This window comes from Gymnodraco acuticeps, unplaced genomic scaffold (genome assembly GCF_902827175.1).
Source record: "Gymnodraco acuticeps unplaced genomic scaffold, fGymAcu1.1, whole genome shotgun sequence".
NCBI classification, from domain to species: Eukaryota; Metazoa; Chordata; class Actinopteri; order Perciformes; family Bathydraconidae; genus Gymnodraco; species Gymnodraco acuticeps.
In genome coordinates this window covers 758,894-778,333 of record NW_022992297.1, presented here as the reverse complement: position 1 = coordinate 778,333, position 19,440 = coordinate 758,894, and the positions used below count along the sequence as shown (strand labels likewise).

The window sequence follows — 19,440 nt, the reverse complement described above, 5'->3', positions numbered from 1 at the left end:
GAGCCGGCTAGGGGCCCATGCAGAAAAAAAATAAATACAACATTTGTTTTATATATTAAAAAAATATATCTTCAAAGTAACCAAGCAACCTAAATTAATTTGTAATTTGTCTGTCCTATAACCTTGCTCCCTTTCATGTCATGTGATACCTTGCGTGACGAGCGAACCGTTTAATCAACCTGTACTGTACTGTAGCTAGCAGCAGCAAGTTCAGCAGCATTATAACAAATGTAATAGCTTCCATTTATAATGTACAGCAAACCAAAGCACAAGAGCGGCGCTCAAAAGAGAAAGGACAGAGAGAACAAGGAGATGCAACAACAAATTAGACCGTTTTTTTTGTCATACATCATCCTCGAAATCGAGAGCTAACGTTAGCAATGTTGACGTGCAGCAGCAGCCAGAGCCGGAGGCTAACGATAGCTCACCTGCCTCACCACCATCATTGCCATCTAGCTCCACAAGTGAAGATGTATCTGTGGCCGTGGCTGTGCAACCTTCTTCTCCAGCCAGCCAGGAGGAGAGGCTGGATTTGGCTGTGCCCGGCGGTGGTCCAACAGTTCCCCCATCAGCCCCAACCGATAGGGGTCTCTATGGCGCTATTGAGACCTCCGATGCCAAAACAATATTTGCACCAGCGCCAATCACAACCTTGTTATGCCACTGAATGTTATAATTCCTTTTCTCTGACTGCAATTGCCCAGAGGCAGGCATTACTGTAGAGTCAATCCTTAAATCAATGAAACACTGGTCTGAAGTTTGGTTGGGTATTGTATCTGCTTGCTAATATCTTAAGCAATTGTAGAAGTGTAAAATAGCTTTAGGGTGGTGGAGGGAACTGAACAGCTCTCTCAGAGTCTCTCCCTATCCACAAAGCAGAAAGACAGCACTGCTCTCTTTGAGACTGAATGCTCCAAAACATCAGAATATTTAGTCTTCATGACATACCCAAGTTATTTATGTAACCAATTTAATGATGAACAAATAGTAAGAAAATGATTTATTGGATCCTTGCATTGAATTTGTCCAAAATACGTGGAAGGATTTTAAAGTCCTGCGTGGGAAGCTGGGGGCTGATGTGTATCTGATGACATGGAGTCATGTTAACAGCAAGAAAACAGTTCCATTCATCTCATAAGGAGCTTCATCACTTTTGAAAAGGTTTGTACAGCTTGGTGAGTTACAACACACAAATAAATATTCAGGGCCAGTCAGTAGAAGTGTCTCTGTGTGGATATGGAAACAGATGTTGGCTTTTTTGCTGGCCTGGGTAAGCACGCTATGTCTTACGGTGCTTAATTATACAGACAGTGTGTCTGGTTGTTAATTATATGGCAAGGTGTGTGTGTGTGTGTGTGTGTGTGTGTGTGGGTGTGTGTGTGTGTGTGTGTGTGCAGCCCTTGGGGAGGACAGGTGAGGTCAGGGAGTGTTGTTAAGCATCAGAGCATCTGGATGCTTCACATCTATGTATGTGTGTGTGTGTGTGTGTGTGTGTGTGTGTGTGTGTGTGTGTGTGTGTGTGTGTGTGTGTGTGTGTGTGTGTATGTGGGGGGGGGGGGTGTTCAAAACAACTCTGTGCTGAACTCTCAGTGAGTTATGCCATGAGCACTCCCAGAGCGTGTGCGGTTGTATTTGTTTTTAGTACTAACCTTCCCCGTCTGTTCGGGCATGCTTGTCCTACCATAGTTGAACATCCAGAAACACTGGCTGCTTTTGATTTAGGATCTTGAAGTATGTTTTCTTTTTGTGAACACATTTACATTTACATTACCTTTTGTTTGCATCTTGTGTTTTTCAAAATCCCTCAGCATTCTGTCCAGCCTAGTGTTTCCACCGTGAGTCTTTCTAGTCGTGCTTAACTTGAAATTGCATGCGCAGCTGCTTACCTCGCTCCTGTGCCCTCAGCATCGGTCCAGATGGATGCACAGCCTCACAATACTTGACTTGTGTATTCTGTTGTCCTCTTGTCTGAAATGACAGGCAGCAAGGCTGAGGTTTCTGTCAAACTGAGCCTAACTAAAGAAGAAGTACTGATCTGCTGGGACTGCACTGTTACACCAACTCGGGTGTACAACCTGCAGAAACCTGTGAAAGCTTCAAAGTGGCCAGTGATTGTTTAAAGGTTCTCTGGAATCTGAGAGTGGGGGTGCAGCGCTGCAGCACATCCTCGCTGCTAGCCTACGCAGACTGAAGGCAATCGCAGGCTTATATTAATCGTTCTTGTCACAAAAAATTGCTGTGTACTTTTTTCTATTCACTCACTGTCAACGAACAAAACTGTGCACTGTAAATCCTTGTCACATTGTGGCACATACTGAAAAGCTCAGCCATTGATGTGTCTGAATTACAACTCTAACACCTCCATAGATTGGTTTGTTTTCCCCCGACCAGAGAGTGGAGTGACAGGCAGCATACACATTGAAAAGTGTATTAAAAATGCAGCTTGCCCGCTGTTAATGGTTGATTGCATCCATTCTAATTATTTTTCCATATGTCAGTCTTGTTGATATGAAAGTTAGCCAAGCCACAGCATCCAGAGAAGTGATTCATTCAGACAAAGCCTCCATCCTTGACTTAGCGTGTGCCATACTTCATTACCTTGCTAAGCCCAACTTTCCACTCTGCCCTGTGGAGGAAGTGAAATTGGTTTTCATGGCAGGCAATGATTATGTTGTATGAATGTGGCGTGTCTGGGATGGTGGGTATAGTGGTGTAGCTGCAGCATAAGCAGGGGATGTTATCTCAGAACTTTTATTTACCATGCAATTTTAGCATATTTACGAGTGCAAAAGCGACTAATTGTGTTCCTTTTCTAGAAAGCTGTACTGTACATCAGGGGAAAGCACTTGTAGAAAAAAGGATCTACCACAGCACACCACAAGAGTTTTGTTCAGCAGTTGCAGATCTGTTTGCCTCTAATTTGTCCCTTTTGTGAGGATTTTGATGTGAGGGTACAAAAAGCTCCTGTGGAAGTCTCAGTACTTTGCTCTGATTGTGAAACAGCTATCTCCTGTTGTTCGCAATGAATCAGAAGCTGTGGAACAACAAGCCCACAGGTAGGATCATCCTTTCCAGCCCGTATAATCAGCACTCAGGGCTGATGAGGCAGAAGATGAAAACATCCGCCTGTGAAAGCCTTTGTGATGTTTGAGCCATACAGGAAGGAGAGGAGCTGATTCATATGGTGACCACGAAAAGGAAATCTCTCAATCAAAAGTCCCATAATGCAGCAGGTAGTGTAACAGTCGCTCACAGTTGTTCACTTGAACCCTCACAGTTTGAGGGTCAAAGGACAGCTACGAGGGTCAAGCAGATGGATGATGGCGATCTAGATAGAGCTCAGAAGCGGCTTTAAATAATCAATATTGTTATAGTAACAATGGAAAACATTCTAATCGTGTGAAGTGAAAGTGTTTTGCATGTAGAGAGGAACCCTGCAGACTCCACACTATGAATGTCTCAGGGAGATCAGGGTTGTGAGCAATCTCTTATAGAGGTTACACTGTTCTGGCTGAATGTGGAAGTTGTAAAAGCAGTAGTGCAGCAGCAAGCTCTGATTGTGAGTGAACGCCTTCATGTAAGCCATACATTCTTGCAAAGTAATCATTGCAAACACATGAGGATTTCATAGATGATAACACCAAATGCAGAAAAAGACTTCTTGCCATGGAAAAAACGTCTCAACTACTTCCAACCCAGTCTTACTGGGTTGGAAGTAGTTGAGACGTTTTTTTCAGATGAAAACATTTATTGAATTGCATTTCAGTGATAAGTTCATGTATACTTTAGACGTGTAACCGGTTCAACCTGTTTCTAAAGTAATACCCTGCAGTGAAGACTGCTTTTGACCAATAGTAGTATATATCATGACATTTCTTTTGGCTTTCAACAAAGCCATACAAAGTGCACATTTAAACGAGGTCTCCTGATGATAAGGCATGTTTGAGAATGAATACTGAGGGTTCCATCAGGAAAAGGAGCATTGCTTTGTTTGTAAAACCTACAGATCAGATAGAACACAAACTGAACAACAAACCCCCAGGCAGATCATTCCTTTGCATTTTGGCTATTTTTGATTGACAGCGCACTTCTATAGGACACAAGTGGATGAAATAATGGTGAGGGTCAGAGGTGGCACGGCTGACGTGATGCAGAGTAACCAATGAGAGAGAGCGGACAGCGTCCTGCAGAGCTCATTAGCAGATGAATGACGCCACAGGAGAGACAGAAACATCCGTCCCTTGCCCTGTCTCTGGAGCTGGAGGACAGAGGTGACAGAGTGTGCCTTCGAGTGTCAAAACTGAGAGGAGCAGGATTCCTTTTACTGGTGAACACACTGTGTGCTCACTAAGGGGTTAACAGAGGCATGTTTTTCATTCACTTTAACTGCAGCAGCAAATGAAGGGGTGGTAATGAGTGACTTGCAGACTCTTGGATACCGTTTTCTTCACTTGTATTTACATAAACTAGTAGCCATTCTTGGTGTCCTCTGGCAGATGACTGATTGAACCACTCTCTGTGGGTGAAGAGAAATAAACACCTTTTAGCATTTTTCCAAAATACCACCTGAAAGCAAAAAGGTTGAGGTCAGTGAATGACAGGCGACACCCCTTCCTGACAACACTCTGGTCTATCCTGAGGAGCAAGAGCACCCCCAGATCCACTGCAGTCGGTTACAGTGATGTGAGGTGTGGGGGTGGACAGAGGAAATGACAGTTGGGAGACAGCTCTCTTATCATTGGCCACTTTGAAACAAGTGGAGCTATTTGTCTGGCAGCTGGGATGCCGAAGGGAAGAGGAAGAATGCTTTACATTTCGGAGAGAAGATTGAATATGCAAGAAATGTTGCGCGCACACAATTTCTCAGACGTACAAAGTGAGCAAGCCAAACATGAAAGGTGATTTTGATAGCAGGAACTTGGCAGGTATAATATCAGGAGAGGAAATGGAGAGTCCTTGCAGTCGTCAGGGACGATGCTGGGACGTCTGTTCGCAAGCTGCTTGTACTCTTAATGGGCAGCATCAATCAAGGTGCTGCCCATCGCACAGCACGGCAACTTTTATCACCACTCATTAAAGTAAGTGCAGATATATTATGCATCAGTTGGAATACAAGGACTTTTTATGCTAATTTCTCTCCTTTAGATTTGTTATTTATCATCTTTGATCAGCGCGTCCTGTACACAAATAAAGTGGAGTGGAGTGTGATGAATCTGGAGTCTGTGCTGAAACATCACATCTGTAGACTGCTGAAGTTTATTACGCCAGCTCAGGAGTTTTATATATGTTAAATGAAACTGTATAATATATTAAGCCTTCTTCCATTAGTTTTATAATAGTCCATTTAAAGAAGTGTAACATTGACTCCTTTTTATAAGGCAGAATTGTTAGAGTGGAGAACCGACAGCCAGTAGAAAGTGGCTTTCCTCCATCTCTTTCCCCTTACCTTAGAACTTCCATAAAGACTTCCTTTCCCCCTGCTTCCCCACTTTAACTCCCCCCCCTCCCCCCTAAGATGACTTAAAATACCATTCCTGCTCTGAAATAAAACTTGTGAACTTTGCCCCAAGGATCCATCCTGTGGAACATTGTTGCCTTCCCTTACGAACACGTTAGCAGATGAAAGGAGGTTGGCCGGAGCTGTCCAATTATGTTCAGGTCCCATTCAAGCTTCTCCACACTTCTTCTTCTTTCTCCCCCTATGACTAAATGCAGAGGGAATACCACTCAAATCAAAGACATACATACACATACCACCTTCACAGCTCACTTCAAAACATGGTTCACTGAGAACTACACCTGCACACATTAGTCTGAGTGTTACATGTTGTGATCATGGAAGTTGCCCCTGGTTTCTGTTATGTGATTGTGATGTGCGACATGTGACATGTACTGCATGTTGTTTATTGTTGTCTTCTATCCTCTCTTATCCTTTCGCCTGTATCTACTTGTCTTTCATCCTTTTTATTTTATATTTTTTTATAACTAATGCTGTTGATATGTTGTGATTTTAAGGGTGTCTATTACCATCTGGCCGGAGACAACAGCTGGAAATTAGCCATGTCGGCTAAAGCTGCTCCATTTACTGTTTTTGTGACAGTTCATCGACGGGGACTGTCCACGACACTATCAATAAATAAACTAAACTCAATTCCAGTGTTTAGTTGTAGTTGATTTGTATGACTCAAATTTAGCAGTGAACATCCTCTTTAATTTGAGACTTGACGCAGATCTTAGAGCTGTTAATGCATTGTTTATAGGAGAGTGTTGAGCATTCGAATCAAACAGCCTTTTTCTTTCAAAGGTTCCCGGTTTAGATGACTTCATTTGATCATTTACACAATGTAGGATATTCAGATGTTAGTTTTCTCAGAGGACCTTTAAACCTGCAATCCTCCATTGTTGCTCCCCACCAGCAGAGAACCCATAACGGCGTGTTGAGAGCTCAACAGCACTCCACAGTCTGGGGGACTAAATCTTCACCAAGACAAGCATCATCAATAGCTGTTTTTCATATAAAAACACATGGAAATGTTTGTGGAACAGCCATGTCCTTCACACAGTTGCTTTGTGTAATAAAACAACTATCATGAATAGTAATGCTAAGGATGTTTTGAGGACTCTTCTCCAGTTTTAGAAAATGCTGGTAAAGACTGATCTTGGCTTCTCATCTCTGACCTCAAGCGGCTTTACACCCACCTCGCTGCGAGGCAAACTCCTGCTCTCATCAGTAATCTATTATTCATAACAATGAGGCAAACACGAAGACTGGGAACGTGGTTTTCTTGCTCTTTCCTGGCTGATAGTTCAGTGAGGCGTACAGTGATGAGACTTATACATATGGAATCTGTGGAATCTCAGCTTTCATATGATATGTCGTTTGTGCTGATAGCATGAAGTATAAAATATTGCTTTTGCCAGTTATGTGCTAAAGTAGCGTTAGCCCGTTTTCGCTAAGTGCTGATTTAGAAGATTGGTGTTAGACTTGTGTTCCGTTTAGGTAAGAATGGTTAATATCATCTGTTAGCTGAGTTTCTTCCCGTTAAGTGGGTATGACACATTAATAGGTTGTTAAATGTTAAGAAGCCCTGAGACCAGTGGCTGCTGGTGCATTTTTCTCCAGGGGGGGCTCTTCCAAAATGTAAGCAAACTTATACACAAACTCAAAACATATGTCATATTACAACGTCATATTATTTTATTTTAGTGCCTGTTTTTGTCAACCTCCTTATTATGCTTACTGATCCCTATCCTGTAGCCCTCATTGGACAGCTGTGTTTACTTTCCTAAACATGGCTAGTCGCATAGCATCATCCATGTGGACTCTAGTTTGCTTTAAGTCACTCACATCTGTCTGGATCCATGCTGGGTCTGGTCTGATCCTGACGTTTGAAAAGGGAGGCAGGGGAAGCTAAATATAGCACTGGTGTTGCTACGGGTAGTTAGCCAAGCCTTCTTGCTAAACCAGCTCCTTGAAAAAGAGCAGGTATACTGCCTTCCTCTGTCCTTGACTCCTGCCTATGTCAGGCTGATCAGGTCCAAGCTCTTTCACTCTCAGATTTCCCTTCAGTCTCCTCCTCTCAAAGGTTGTTTCTTTAAGTGATTAAACATCCTTTTCCTTCTCCATATTCGCTATCTATTTTTGTTTACACTCCATCTCCGTCTAACTCTCATTCAAACGTCAATCACTCACTCTGGCGCTTTTGCTGCCCCCTAGTTGTTGGCGGTGTCGACAGCTGCTTTGGGCGCAGTTTGGTGCGCCCCGAGCTGCTCCTATCACTTGCATTGAAGAGGTGCGGACTGTGCATGCACCACTTATAAAGAGTGTCAATGGACAAAGATGTCTGTGCCCTAAGCAGGAAACATGTGACTTATCAGTAACTTTAGACATCGTAAAACAATTTGTATTGATATTTTATCGTAGATTATACATTCAACTGACACCAACTCTATAATATGTACCTATGTAAAAAATTCATTAAATAAAAATATTTTTGAATGACAATCTAGAATGTGGGAAGAGGTGGGGCGGCACCCCTAGCGCCCCTATGGGCCGGCCGCCACTGCCTGAGACTCTTTCTTGCAAAATGTTGTGTTTGCCTCCGCCGGCAGGGGCAATTGGCCTTAACAGGTTAAGGGGGTTTCCCGACATGTCATTGCAGTCAATTAAAGGGGGTTTCATGTTGTCGTTGCTGTGGACCAATTGTATCGACCTTCTTTGGGGGCCCCCTTCTTGTCCGGGGCCCCAAGCTGTTGCCTGCCTTGTCTACCGGCAAACGGCGCCCCTGCTTGTTGCTCTCACTAAATTAGAACCGCGGTCATCTGGTTCCCTGAACTGGGACGACCAAACATTTAAACGTAGCTTTGTATTATTATCTCTGTTATACATTTAAAAACAGAGTCTCTCTGCCTCTTCATAAAGCAGGTGGTGTTTCCTGGGCATTCATTTCACACTGTTGCCCACGCAACATTGCAAGCCGAAGGGACGAGGAATCAACACCTTGTCAAGCTGGGTATCAGGCTCAAATGTGAAAAATCACACGAGAGGTGAGAGACTCGCCATGCTGATGGGAGCTCCCGGGCTGATGGCTAAATAAAGAAGTCAGAGCCATTCCAGACAGGGTGCTCTGTATTATAATTGAAAGACTTCAATAGTGGTAAATAATGAAACCTCCCTTGGGCCTATAGGGGATGGGGAAGGGAGAACGTTGAGGAAGGGAGGTGTTCTCAGGTATTGAGCCAGCCTGTTAGCCCCATGCTGAGTTAGGCATGGAGGTAAGAAGATACAGGTGTGAAAACACAGGAGGGGGGGGTCACTCACACTGCTTCATAATGAATCAACCGGAACACATCATGGCGTAACTGTAATGCTGTTAGCTAAGGTGTTTTTCGCTGACACTATATTTTCAGTTACGAGTCAGGAAGAATCCTTTACCTTATCAGATGTGGCAGCATGACTGCAGATATCTTAGTTATTATAAGCCTTCCGAGTAAATCGCCAGAACGCCGACACCTCCTCATCTCCACCGCTCCCATGTTTTATTTTGTGTTGCCATAAGTTAGTCTCTCTGCGTTTCTGCGCTGGGCTAATGCTAATGCTAATGCTGCTAATGCGAGGATAATAAAATGGCGGCTTCACCAAACTTTTTGGGAGTTTTACGGGGCGTGGTTTGCAATCCGCCCAGCCAATCAGAAATATAGCTCTTTTCTCACAAGAGAGCCGTACGAAAGTCCCTGCTCTCTAGCAGCTCTCTGCTCTCTAGCAGGGACTTTCGTGGGGGTAAAAAGGTTCTCATGAACTAATTTTAGTACCGGCTCTTTTGGTGTGAACCATAGACTGTATGGTGTGAACGCGATAAAAGAGGCTAATGTCCACGCTAGCTTCCACGCTAGCTTCTATATGTTTTGCATTGAGGGTGATACTTGAGGCTTGATGTGCTGCGGTGATACAATATAAATATCTTACTGTAGCCTGTATGTAGTGGTTTAGTGCTTCGTAGTGTTCGTCTGGCAGTGTCTCAGTCAGTAGGGGCTTGGACTGGGAGCCGTAGGGTCGCCGGTTCAAGTCCCCGAACAGACCTAAATATGGAGTGTGGACTGCTACTTGGAGAGGTCCCAGTTCACCTCCTGGGCCCTGCCGTGAGCAAGGCACCGGACCCCCCCCACTCCCACTCCCCCCCGGGCGCTGTACAATAGCTGCCCACTGCTCCTAGTACTAGGATGGGTTAAATGCAGAGGTCAACTTTCACTGTGTGTGCTGTGTGCATGAACATGTGACCATTAAAGAGGATTTCATCCTCCAATTTTATCTATCTATCTATCGTTGCAAAGGAGGACCATGATCAAAATGCAAACCAACTTTCCTTTTCTCCACAATATTGAACAGTTCTGCCCTGCAAGCCAGATACTGCTGCCCATCTAGTGTGTGCATAGTAATTGGCACACCCATGAAGCGCTTTCAAATCAAGCAACATTAACAGCATGCTGCCGCTTCTGACATATATGGGCCTTTCAATCCTCTTCCCGACAGAGTGGAGGAGTTTTCTGTGTCTTAATTACCTCACATTTGGCACAGAGCGCTGCAGAACTAGCGGGAGCTGCGGGGAGTTATAGGGATTCAGCTGAGACACTCAGACAGCGCTTGGTGACAAAAGCCAGGGGAGGAAGCAGTGAAGAAAAGGCATCCAGCTAGCATGCCTTGGATGACTGAAGCGGTGGTGGAGGGAGGGGGCTAGAGATCCCGGAGGAGAAGCAGAAGATAGAGAAGAGCTAGCTCCAGGGAGAATTCCCCTCAGGCACATATGACAGGATTGAAACATATGCCGGCATAACAGAATATATTCAGTGTGTCGATGCTCGCAGTCTCCCGCTCCCTTTTCCTTTTGAGATATAGTGTACTGGTGGTTCTGTTGAGGCTGCACACCAATCCAACCCCCCAGGAATGCTGACAGCAGAAGAGGCAAAACAGGGATGTTTCAGAAGCTCTGGACTTGGACTGCAATGTCATGGTGTGTGTGTGTGTGTGTGTGACAAAGTGTGTTTGTACACACTATAATATATATTCCCAGTTGCAACTTAAATACTCCATAGTTCTTCATTTGGTTTTAAAATAGCATACAACAAAGTTGTTGTGGGGTTCAGTGCTGACTTTAACAATAGGCTATCTAGCTACTACATTCCAAACTACTATACATCACAATGATGGCAAATGTTGTTTACAGTTTTATGGTTAAACTGCTAATGTTAAATTGTTGTTATGACGGGGTGGTATAGGTAAGGATTTGAGTTGCCAACAACGCCACCTAGGGGAATCTCAACCCCAGGAACTAACAAAAAATGTAAGGTTGAACCCCCAATTAACTAGACTAAAAGCATCAAAACACATAATATACCCAGATACAAATGAGTACTGGGGCATAGGAGGTATAGGACAGGGCTGGGGCTTACCACGGCAGCAATTAATCGAAAAGGGGGAAAGTTCCAAAACAAAACCACCTGTGACGCCGCACACCAAACAAAGGAACTCGTGAGGAACACAACCACCAGGGATTGGGGTCCCACAGCATCTCTGACAAAAGGAAGGCAGTTAAAAACACACCACACAGTATTAAACATTTGGTCGAGCTAACAAATATTGCAAATAACACAAGAAAAATACCAGTGTATAAATGTAAATAACTAAATAAATAACAAAACAAATACAACCAAATGAATTAACTTATCCAAATTAAGTCTTCAGTTGACAGAAAATGAACAAAAATACAGATTCACAAACTGTTTCTTTAAAATTGGACGGCGAGTTCCCTGGGAGCCTGAGCCGCTCCTGATCCCAGCCAGGGGGACACCTCCCCAGCTCAACCAGGGGGACACTTCAGCAGGCCCAGAGCTCTCAGAACCAGGGCAGGGGGACACCTCCCCAGCCAAGCCAGGGAGACACTTCCGCAGGCCCAGAGCTCTCAGAACCAGGGCAGGGGGACACCTCCCCAGAAATATGAGTTGTTATTTCAGATGATGTGTGCAGTGGATGTACATGATCTTTAGTTTGCTAGTTATTACGAAGATTACTTCAGGAAATTGTGTCTATACAACGTTTTCATTGTTACCAAGGTGGTTTCTAGGGACGCTGCTATCGTTATTATTATCTTTATTGCTACCCCCTTCCCCGTCAATGTATAGTGTTGGTCCACAGCGAAAACGTATTAGTTTAACAAAATCCGCATCTAAAATTGTGGCATAGATACTTTATTTTCCCCTTTGCAATTATCCATTTACTCAACAATAACACATAATTATCCTTGTGTTTATTTATTTGTTTGATTAATAAACACAAGTTGGAGTCCGTCAGGACCGAGTGTCGGAGCAGCTCATTTGCTTTAGAGAATATTACACCGGGAAGTAAGTATTCTCTCCGCTTCGCTTGAGAAACCCCGTGATAGTCCTCAAGCTCTGTGATTGGAGAGTGTGCTCCGAGGGTTACGCCGAGCGTCGAACAGCACTTGAAATGGGATGGAACCACGGCAGACTGTCCAAAACTGGATTAATTACATGAATTGATAAGCCTGAAACATGCACTTGTCAAGGTTCAGAGGCACATTTTGCAAATATGGCAGTAGCCATCGATCATCTTAAGATAAGATATACTTTATTGATCCAAAGTTGGAAACATTTGCGTTACATCAGCATGTGTAACAGTTGTAAATATGCAGTGATGTTTATTTGTAAATCATTTAGTATAATCACACAAATTCTGTGTTTTATATTTAATAATTCTGTGTTCTATATTTATTGATTGTTCAATACCTGACAAGGACGGAGATGAAAAACTTTGGTCGCAGGTTCCTCAACAGTGCATTACAAGACATCTATCAATATGTGTGTACCTCCACCATTAAACTGTCGTATTCTGCACATTTCTTATACTATCTACATATATCTTATATAAGAGTATAATACATATGTATAATATCAGTTAAAATAAGTGCTTCAACATAGTTAACATTGCTGGAGGTATACACAAAGTTTTTCATTCATTGCATAACTACACCGTTTGTGTATATGATATGTCAATAAACCTTAGAAAATCTTGAAATCTTGAAAGGGATGTGCAAAATAGTCATTATATACAGTGTTTAATTAACTATTAGTAGAGAATAACGAGTAATGAATATACTTTATAGGGATCCTATTAATATCTACAACAATTTCCCCACGAGGGATTAATAAAAGTCAATCTTATCTTATCTAATAATAAAAATAATGAAATTCAATAACATGCTTTAACCACTAGGTGTCCCTTTCTATCAGCTGTGCACCTTTATGGTGTAAATACAGCCTATCTACCAATTGGATCAAATATAAAAGTCAGCCGAATTAGTGTTGATACTGCAAGGAGACGTATTGTGTGAAAATAAATGTAAGATGTTGTTTAATGGCTGATCTATTTATGATCCACGTCACGTTTTCAGTTCCTCATGTTTGTCTTGAAGTCTTCTCATCAGGACTCTATAAATACAGAACTACGGCAGATATGTAATATTTAATGCAGCCGAACCGTGTATTACAATGCCGTTATGTGATGACTTTCAAAGAGAAAAGCAAGCACACTCGGAATAAAGTGTTTTCGGTCTGTTTCCGGTATTTGTTTATGACGATTTGATGTGAGATGTGAGACTAGAAACACGGGGGGAAATAACGTATCTATCTATGACACAATTTTAGATGCGGATTTTGTTAAACTAATACGTTTGCGCTGTGGACCAACACTACACATTGACGGGGAAGGGGGTAGCAATAAAGATTACACCATTAAACTGGCAGTTAATGGACCAGCACCAGAGGCGTTCCCATACACACAGGCGTTGGAGCTGTCCTTCATGAAATCCCAGAAGGATGAAGTGCTCTGACAAACAGTGCCATCTTTGCGCAAAATGATTATACCGGAATGAAAAGTCAATAAATAATGTTGTCAAAATCTACAGAATAAAATATAGAATGAATTGAATGATGAATAAACAGTGAGGGGTATGAATACACTAGATATACACAGCAGCCTGTGAGCAGTATGAACAGTGCGTTTGAATATGCTAAGATATATAAAGTATGAAAACGGTAAGCAGTGCAAGTATAGTATAAAATATATAGATATTAATTTCATGATGATAAATATTGTGGAACAATGATGAAAAATATGAATGGATGTGGCGACGTAAAACTGACACAAAACAACAACAAACTTTTGCCGAGCCAATTGGAGAGTTTCATCACCAGCACGTGGTAAAAACCACCAATGAGCGCTCAGCTCGAGATACCAGCGAGTCGTTTCCCATCAAGCATTTCGCTTCCGCAGCCCGTGGAGAGGAACTGCGCCGACTCGCCGCGCCTCGCTCTCAAGGCTGCGGGAGTCTTTGTCCCGCGAGATTTCAACGTCTCATGTAGGCGAGCCTCCAGAGCAAGTCGGACAAAATGACTAACCATCATGCAACGCACTAGCAAGACGTTGATCGCAACTGCGCAGGTCTCGCTTGTCTCAAACAAGCCTATTACGTCTCAACGTAGACTTCAGCGGAATATCAAAACAGCGGTCCGGGGTGCAAAACGCATCAATGACAGCGACCCTCTACCACACAAAACAACATCATTTATACCTACACCTATCATGACAGGGCACCCACAGCCAAGTAGCAATTACAAATGAATTAAGTCGGCACGGCGGCCCGTATTGAAAATGACTTAGGCCTACCTTTGATGATCAAATCACTTAAACACAAAGTCCATCCTCCTGTCCTTTTGGATGAAGCACTTGCGGGTCATACAGCTGATCCTTTGCCACTCCAGTTTATCATTGGAACTCAATCTTGAAAATGACTCGGTTAATAATTTCGCAACGATGTCCTCACTATCACTGAAGTGAGCCATCATGAACGAACTTATTCTAATCATAAATCTATCGATCATAAATCTATCGATTAGATTTATGATTCGAAAATAATAAAAGTAGGGTAGACATGTGGATATTATCCGGCTGAACAAAACGTGCATTTATCTAACAGGTTCATTTTCCACAGACCTTATTTCCAGCTATTTTCCAAAACCCGCTTTCTGTCGAGGGAATCCGAGCGCAGCTTACTTCCGGGTTTTAGGACGCGTCACTGCACCACTTGCATAGACCTCACAGCGGGCGGAACCTGTCATAAAGTCCGCGAAAATAAAGCCCGCCCATTTAGAGGGAAGATATGATTGGTCAATTGTACTGTCATTTGACATTACTCTCTCGTTGAGTTACTATAGCTGGCCCTCTGTGAATGTAGAGAGGGACCAACAAGCTCTCCCGTCTTCACATAACTCGCAGAGACGGCATTTAACCCTTCACATTCCAACAGAAACTGAACAGGCAGATTCGAAGGATTTATTTCTTTGGAAATATTATTTTAAATACAATTAAATCAAGTTATTTTGGTAAAACTAATGCAAAATGTAACTAAAAAATAATATTTTAAAAAAAAAACGTTTTTTAAAAATGTTTTCAAATATTATTTTTTAGAATATCTTAGGCCCTCACAGAGGGCCTAGAGGGCCCTGACGGCTCGCCACTGTTTAATTAAAATAAGCCAGGAGCCAAGTGGCAGGTGTTTAAGGGAGGCAGACAACGGCAACTCACCAAACAGCAATGACACTGCGCCCAGGGGAGTCTCCATTCCGGATGTGGGTGTGTGTGCAACGGCTGCCACGCCAAACTATTAGTTTTGGCCACGCCGTGCCCCAGTCACCACAGAGGAGTTGACGAGGAGGCACGTGCTGCGGCACCGTTTTTTATACTCCCAGCGCCGCCCAGCAATGACAAGCGCCCCGAGATACGGTACGGAGGGAGAAGACCTCCTGTCACACTATCATTGTGTGGATTGTTCTAGTCTGTAGCATACCAAATACGTTTTCAACGCCAGCTTGAAGTCCTTAATAAACTGGTGTCATGGAAATTACCACACATAATGTTTCCACATAAATTCAAAAAAATGGTTTTACCTTCTTCAGAGTCTAAAAGATGATATAGCTGTAAGCAGTGTGCAGCAATAACTTTAGAACCATCTTGTTTTATATTTTATAACATTCTGTCAGCTGGTGTTGCAACACAACACACTGCTTCAGTCACTTAAGGCCATTTAAGTCATCCATTCAATTGAATAACTATATTTAGGTAGAATATTTTAATGAAAGAATATTGTACACATTTTTCTTGTAGCGATTTCCTTCCAGTGTTCGCTATGAGTGAGTATGGTGCGTGTGTGAATGTATTGAAAGAATGGAGGCAGACCTTCAGTATAAAACCAGACATCTCTTTATGAAGTACAATAACTCTGTTGTATTTATTGTAGCTAAAAGCAACCTCTGGGTAGACAATCTGCCTTCTGGAGGCCAGCTGCAACACCCTGATACCAAAGCATATGTTTGCTTGCACAGTATTTTAATCATAATAGTCAGCGGATTGTGGGTAAACCATGCATGGAGACAGCAGCAACATGACACTGATGCAAAAGGTTGTGATGCTGCAGACAGAAACAACTGTTCCATTGTAAGAGAAGCATGTCTGCCTGGTAACATGGCTGTGTTAGTCCTCCTGATAATACTACCTTCACTAAACGTGCTCTATTCCCTTGATGTGGCATTGATCTGTCTACTCGCAGTATTGTCTGTGACAGACTGACCAGCGCCATCAATATTGCATCAGTTCAGTCCAAACAGCAGCTCAGATCTCTTTTGCAGTCCAGCCAGGCAGAGGTAATTCAATGTATGCCTGTCTTCATTCCCTCTGCGAGCGGAGTCACGTGCAGCTGAGCTCCCCTGAAGCTCTCTGTTCAGAGGAGCCAGAAGATCTACTGGGAGGGCCAAGAGGTGCAGTCAGGAAATGATACTTTGGGGTTGTGCAAGAAGTGACTTTTTGATTAATTATTGCTCCAAACATTAATTAGGAATTTGTGGTAATTTGTGTTTGGTCCTTTCATCACCTGGAATCAGCTGTTTGGAGAAAATGTAATATTCAGAAGAGAGAGAGTCAATATTTGCTCGCTGGAAGTACATTTGATTTATATCAAGAATGACTTTCTGAGTGCTCAAACCCACCTGAGCAGCAGAGGGAAATGATGCCGTCTATCTCTGACGTCAGGAACACAGTTGGACCAGTTTTTGTCTGAAGTCCACCTCACTTTTATTTGCCCCCCCTCTTGATCGAGTGGGTTTATTTGCAGACACAGCATGCTAGGGAAGCAACACAGTTTAACTTAAACCAAGAACAATCAGCAAAGCAGAAGCCACTCTATAGGATAAGAGTAAAGCCATGTAAAGTGTTTGCACACTGGACGATATGTACGGTGCCGGCAAACTCTGTTGTGGTTCCTCTTTTAACATTCTTGCTTTTAATGGATGGTCTGAAAAGATTCTCTAAAACCAACAGTGTGTGTTGTTGTTAGGGTTGTTCACAGAATGGATTTTGATAGAGAGTAGTGGAAAATGAGGGTAACCCCACAGCTATTCATTGTTTTGGTTGAGCCCCCAGCAGAGGGACCCTCTGAGCAGCAACGGAGAAGGCTCTGTCGCCCCAGGACTTGAGGTTGGTCCGGGTGGGGAGGGACAGGAGGTTGGCAGCAGCAGAGCGGAGGGAGCGAGTGGGAGTGTGTCTGTGGAGGAGGTCAGTCAGGTAGGATGGGGCCAGGTTATGGAGGGCTTTGTATGTCATCAGGAGGATCTTGTACTGAATTCTCTGGGGGATGGGGAGCCAGTGGAGCTTGATGAGGACGGGGGTGATGTGGTCACGGATTCGGGTGTGGGTGAGTAGACGGGCGGCGGAGTTCTGGATGTATTGAAGTTTGTTGAGGATTTCTGCAGGTGAACCGTAGAGGAGGCTGTTGCAGTAGTCCAGACGGGAGGTGATGAAGGCGTGGATGAGGGTTTCTCAGTGGGGGAGAGGGATGGACGTAGACGGGCGATGTTTTTGAGGTGGAAGAGGGCTGTCTTGGTGATCTGTTTGATGTATCGGTTGAAGGAGAAGGTTTGGTCAAATATGATGCCTAGGTTCCAGATGTGAGGGGAGGTTTGAACTGGGAAGCCTATGTTGAGGGTGAAGTTATGGATAGGTGTAGTGAGCTTTTTTGGTCCAATGATTATTATCTCAGATTTATCGCAGTTGAGTTTCAGGAAGTTAAGTTGGAGCCAGGATTTTATTTCAGTGATGCAGTTTGTCAGGATGGAGTGGGTAGCAGTGGAGATGGACTTGGTGGAGATGAGAAGCTGGATGTCGTCGGCAAAGCAGTGGAATTGACCTTACAACCCTTCAACTGTTGTCTGATTCAAATGATGAATCCTGATTGGTGCATGGAAGAAGGCCTATGCTACATCACCTCTTTTCAACTGAGCCCCAACCACTTCAAACCAGTGAAAATTAAATAGACAAAAAAGGAAATCATGAATCAAAAAGTGTGGAAGCTTTTTGAAGCTACAAAAAGTAAGACTGTTAACTTAATATAACTGCTTTACTAATACCTTTACCAAGAACTTGTCCCACAATGAGGAATGAGAAGAGGAATGAACTGAAAACACAGTTCATGATCTGGTCAAATGCATCTGACTGCTATATTTTGTGTTGATTATGTTGCTTTTCAATTACTTACTCACAGGCATTGTAAGACATAGGACTGTTTTAGAGGTAAATCTCTGTATCTCAGCACAGACATATTCCTCCCAAAATACCTTTGACATGTCACCCAGTGACAACAAGGACGGAATGTGAGTGATGTTTCTAAAAGGTCCTCCAGCCTCTTAAAACAGCACAACTGCTGTCCGTCCTTCATGACTTCTTGCCTCTGGCAGCCTTATTGATAGGGAAGCACATAATCCATTATTTTTGTCCCAATGGCTGAGCTCAGAAATCAAAGAGCAGTGTTGTGGCAGAGGTAGCTGGGCCCTCCTATGAGACGGCTCCATCGCACAGACGCAAGCAGAGGTGTCAGCCGCCGGCCTACTAATCACCCTGTGCTGTGAGTAATAGCTATGGAAGCAATCACAGGGGAAATGCATCATCTCTACAGACCCTCTATCTATCAACCTGACTCACTCTCATTTGACTGAAACGCATGTCAATGTGAAATATGACGCTTTGTCAAAGGCAGAGGAAGCACGTTGGATCCAGAGCTGTGGATGTAATAATTAAACACACCCATAAAGAGCCATTGTATTTCATCCACTGAGTTGTACGTGTTGCACATTTGTGAAGCCGTTTCCCTGGGTAAACATTTCATGCTTGGATCTAATGCATAATTACAATGCTTCACGAGTTATTAAGGAGTTACAATAAACCAACATTCTCCACTTCTTTCAGCTTTCAATTTATTTCCCAGATGATATCAGCAGAGTAATGGCGGGATACGAAATAAATGGCACAATTGCAGACAAAAGCCTCGAGCATCCTTTTGACAGTTTCCATTATGAAGGGGAGCCGGAGAGATTCCCTGGTTTGCTTATCATCTGGGATATTTCAGGTTGATTGTGTTGCCAGTTTGGCTGTGCAAATGTAATTTCACACAGGAGGGAATGTTACCTTCCCAACCACAGGAGTCCTCAGTCCCATCACCTTGCAATCTGCAGCCTGACCTCCTGCCCTCTTTTCCAAAGCGGCTCTCCAATATGCCCAAGAATATTTACAGAAGGAGCCCTAGACGTGCTAGTTCAGGAGTAAACTAAAGCTTGAGTTGAGGTGGAAACAGCTGAGGACACAGATAGGCTTTCTTTCAGGTTCTAATTGGCAAATTGATCAAGTCAAATAACCAACAATGTCAAATGAACTCCTTTACCCCATAACAAATTCAGATGATGATTTATTTTCTGAAGATCTAATAAATACAATATTTGTCACTTTGAAACCATTTGCCACTGCGACTCTGGAAATGAATTCTA

At 43.2% G+C, this 19,440-nt stretch overlaps 1 protein-coding gene across 7 annotated transcripts in view; it reads left to right on the top strand.

Moving 5' to 3' along the window:
• The window catches only part of LOC117540972 (protein shisa-6-like), a 61,015-nt gene that overhangs the window by 14,409 nt on the left and 27,166 nt on the right, over positions 1-19,440 (top strand). The window lies entirely within an intron of this gene.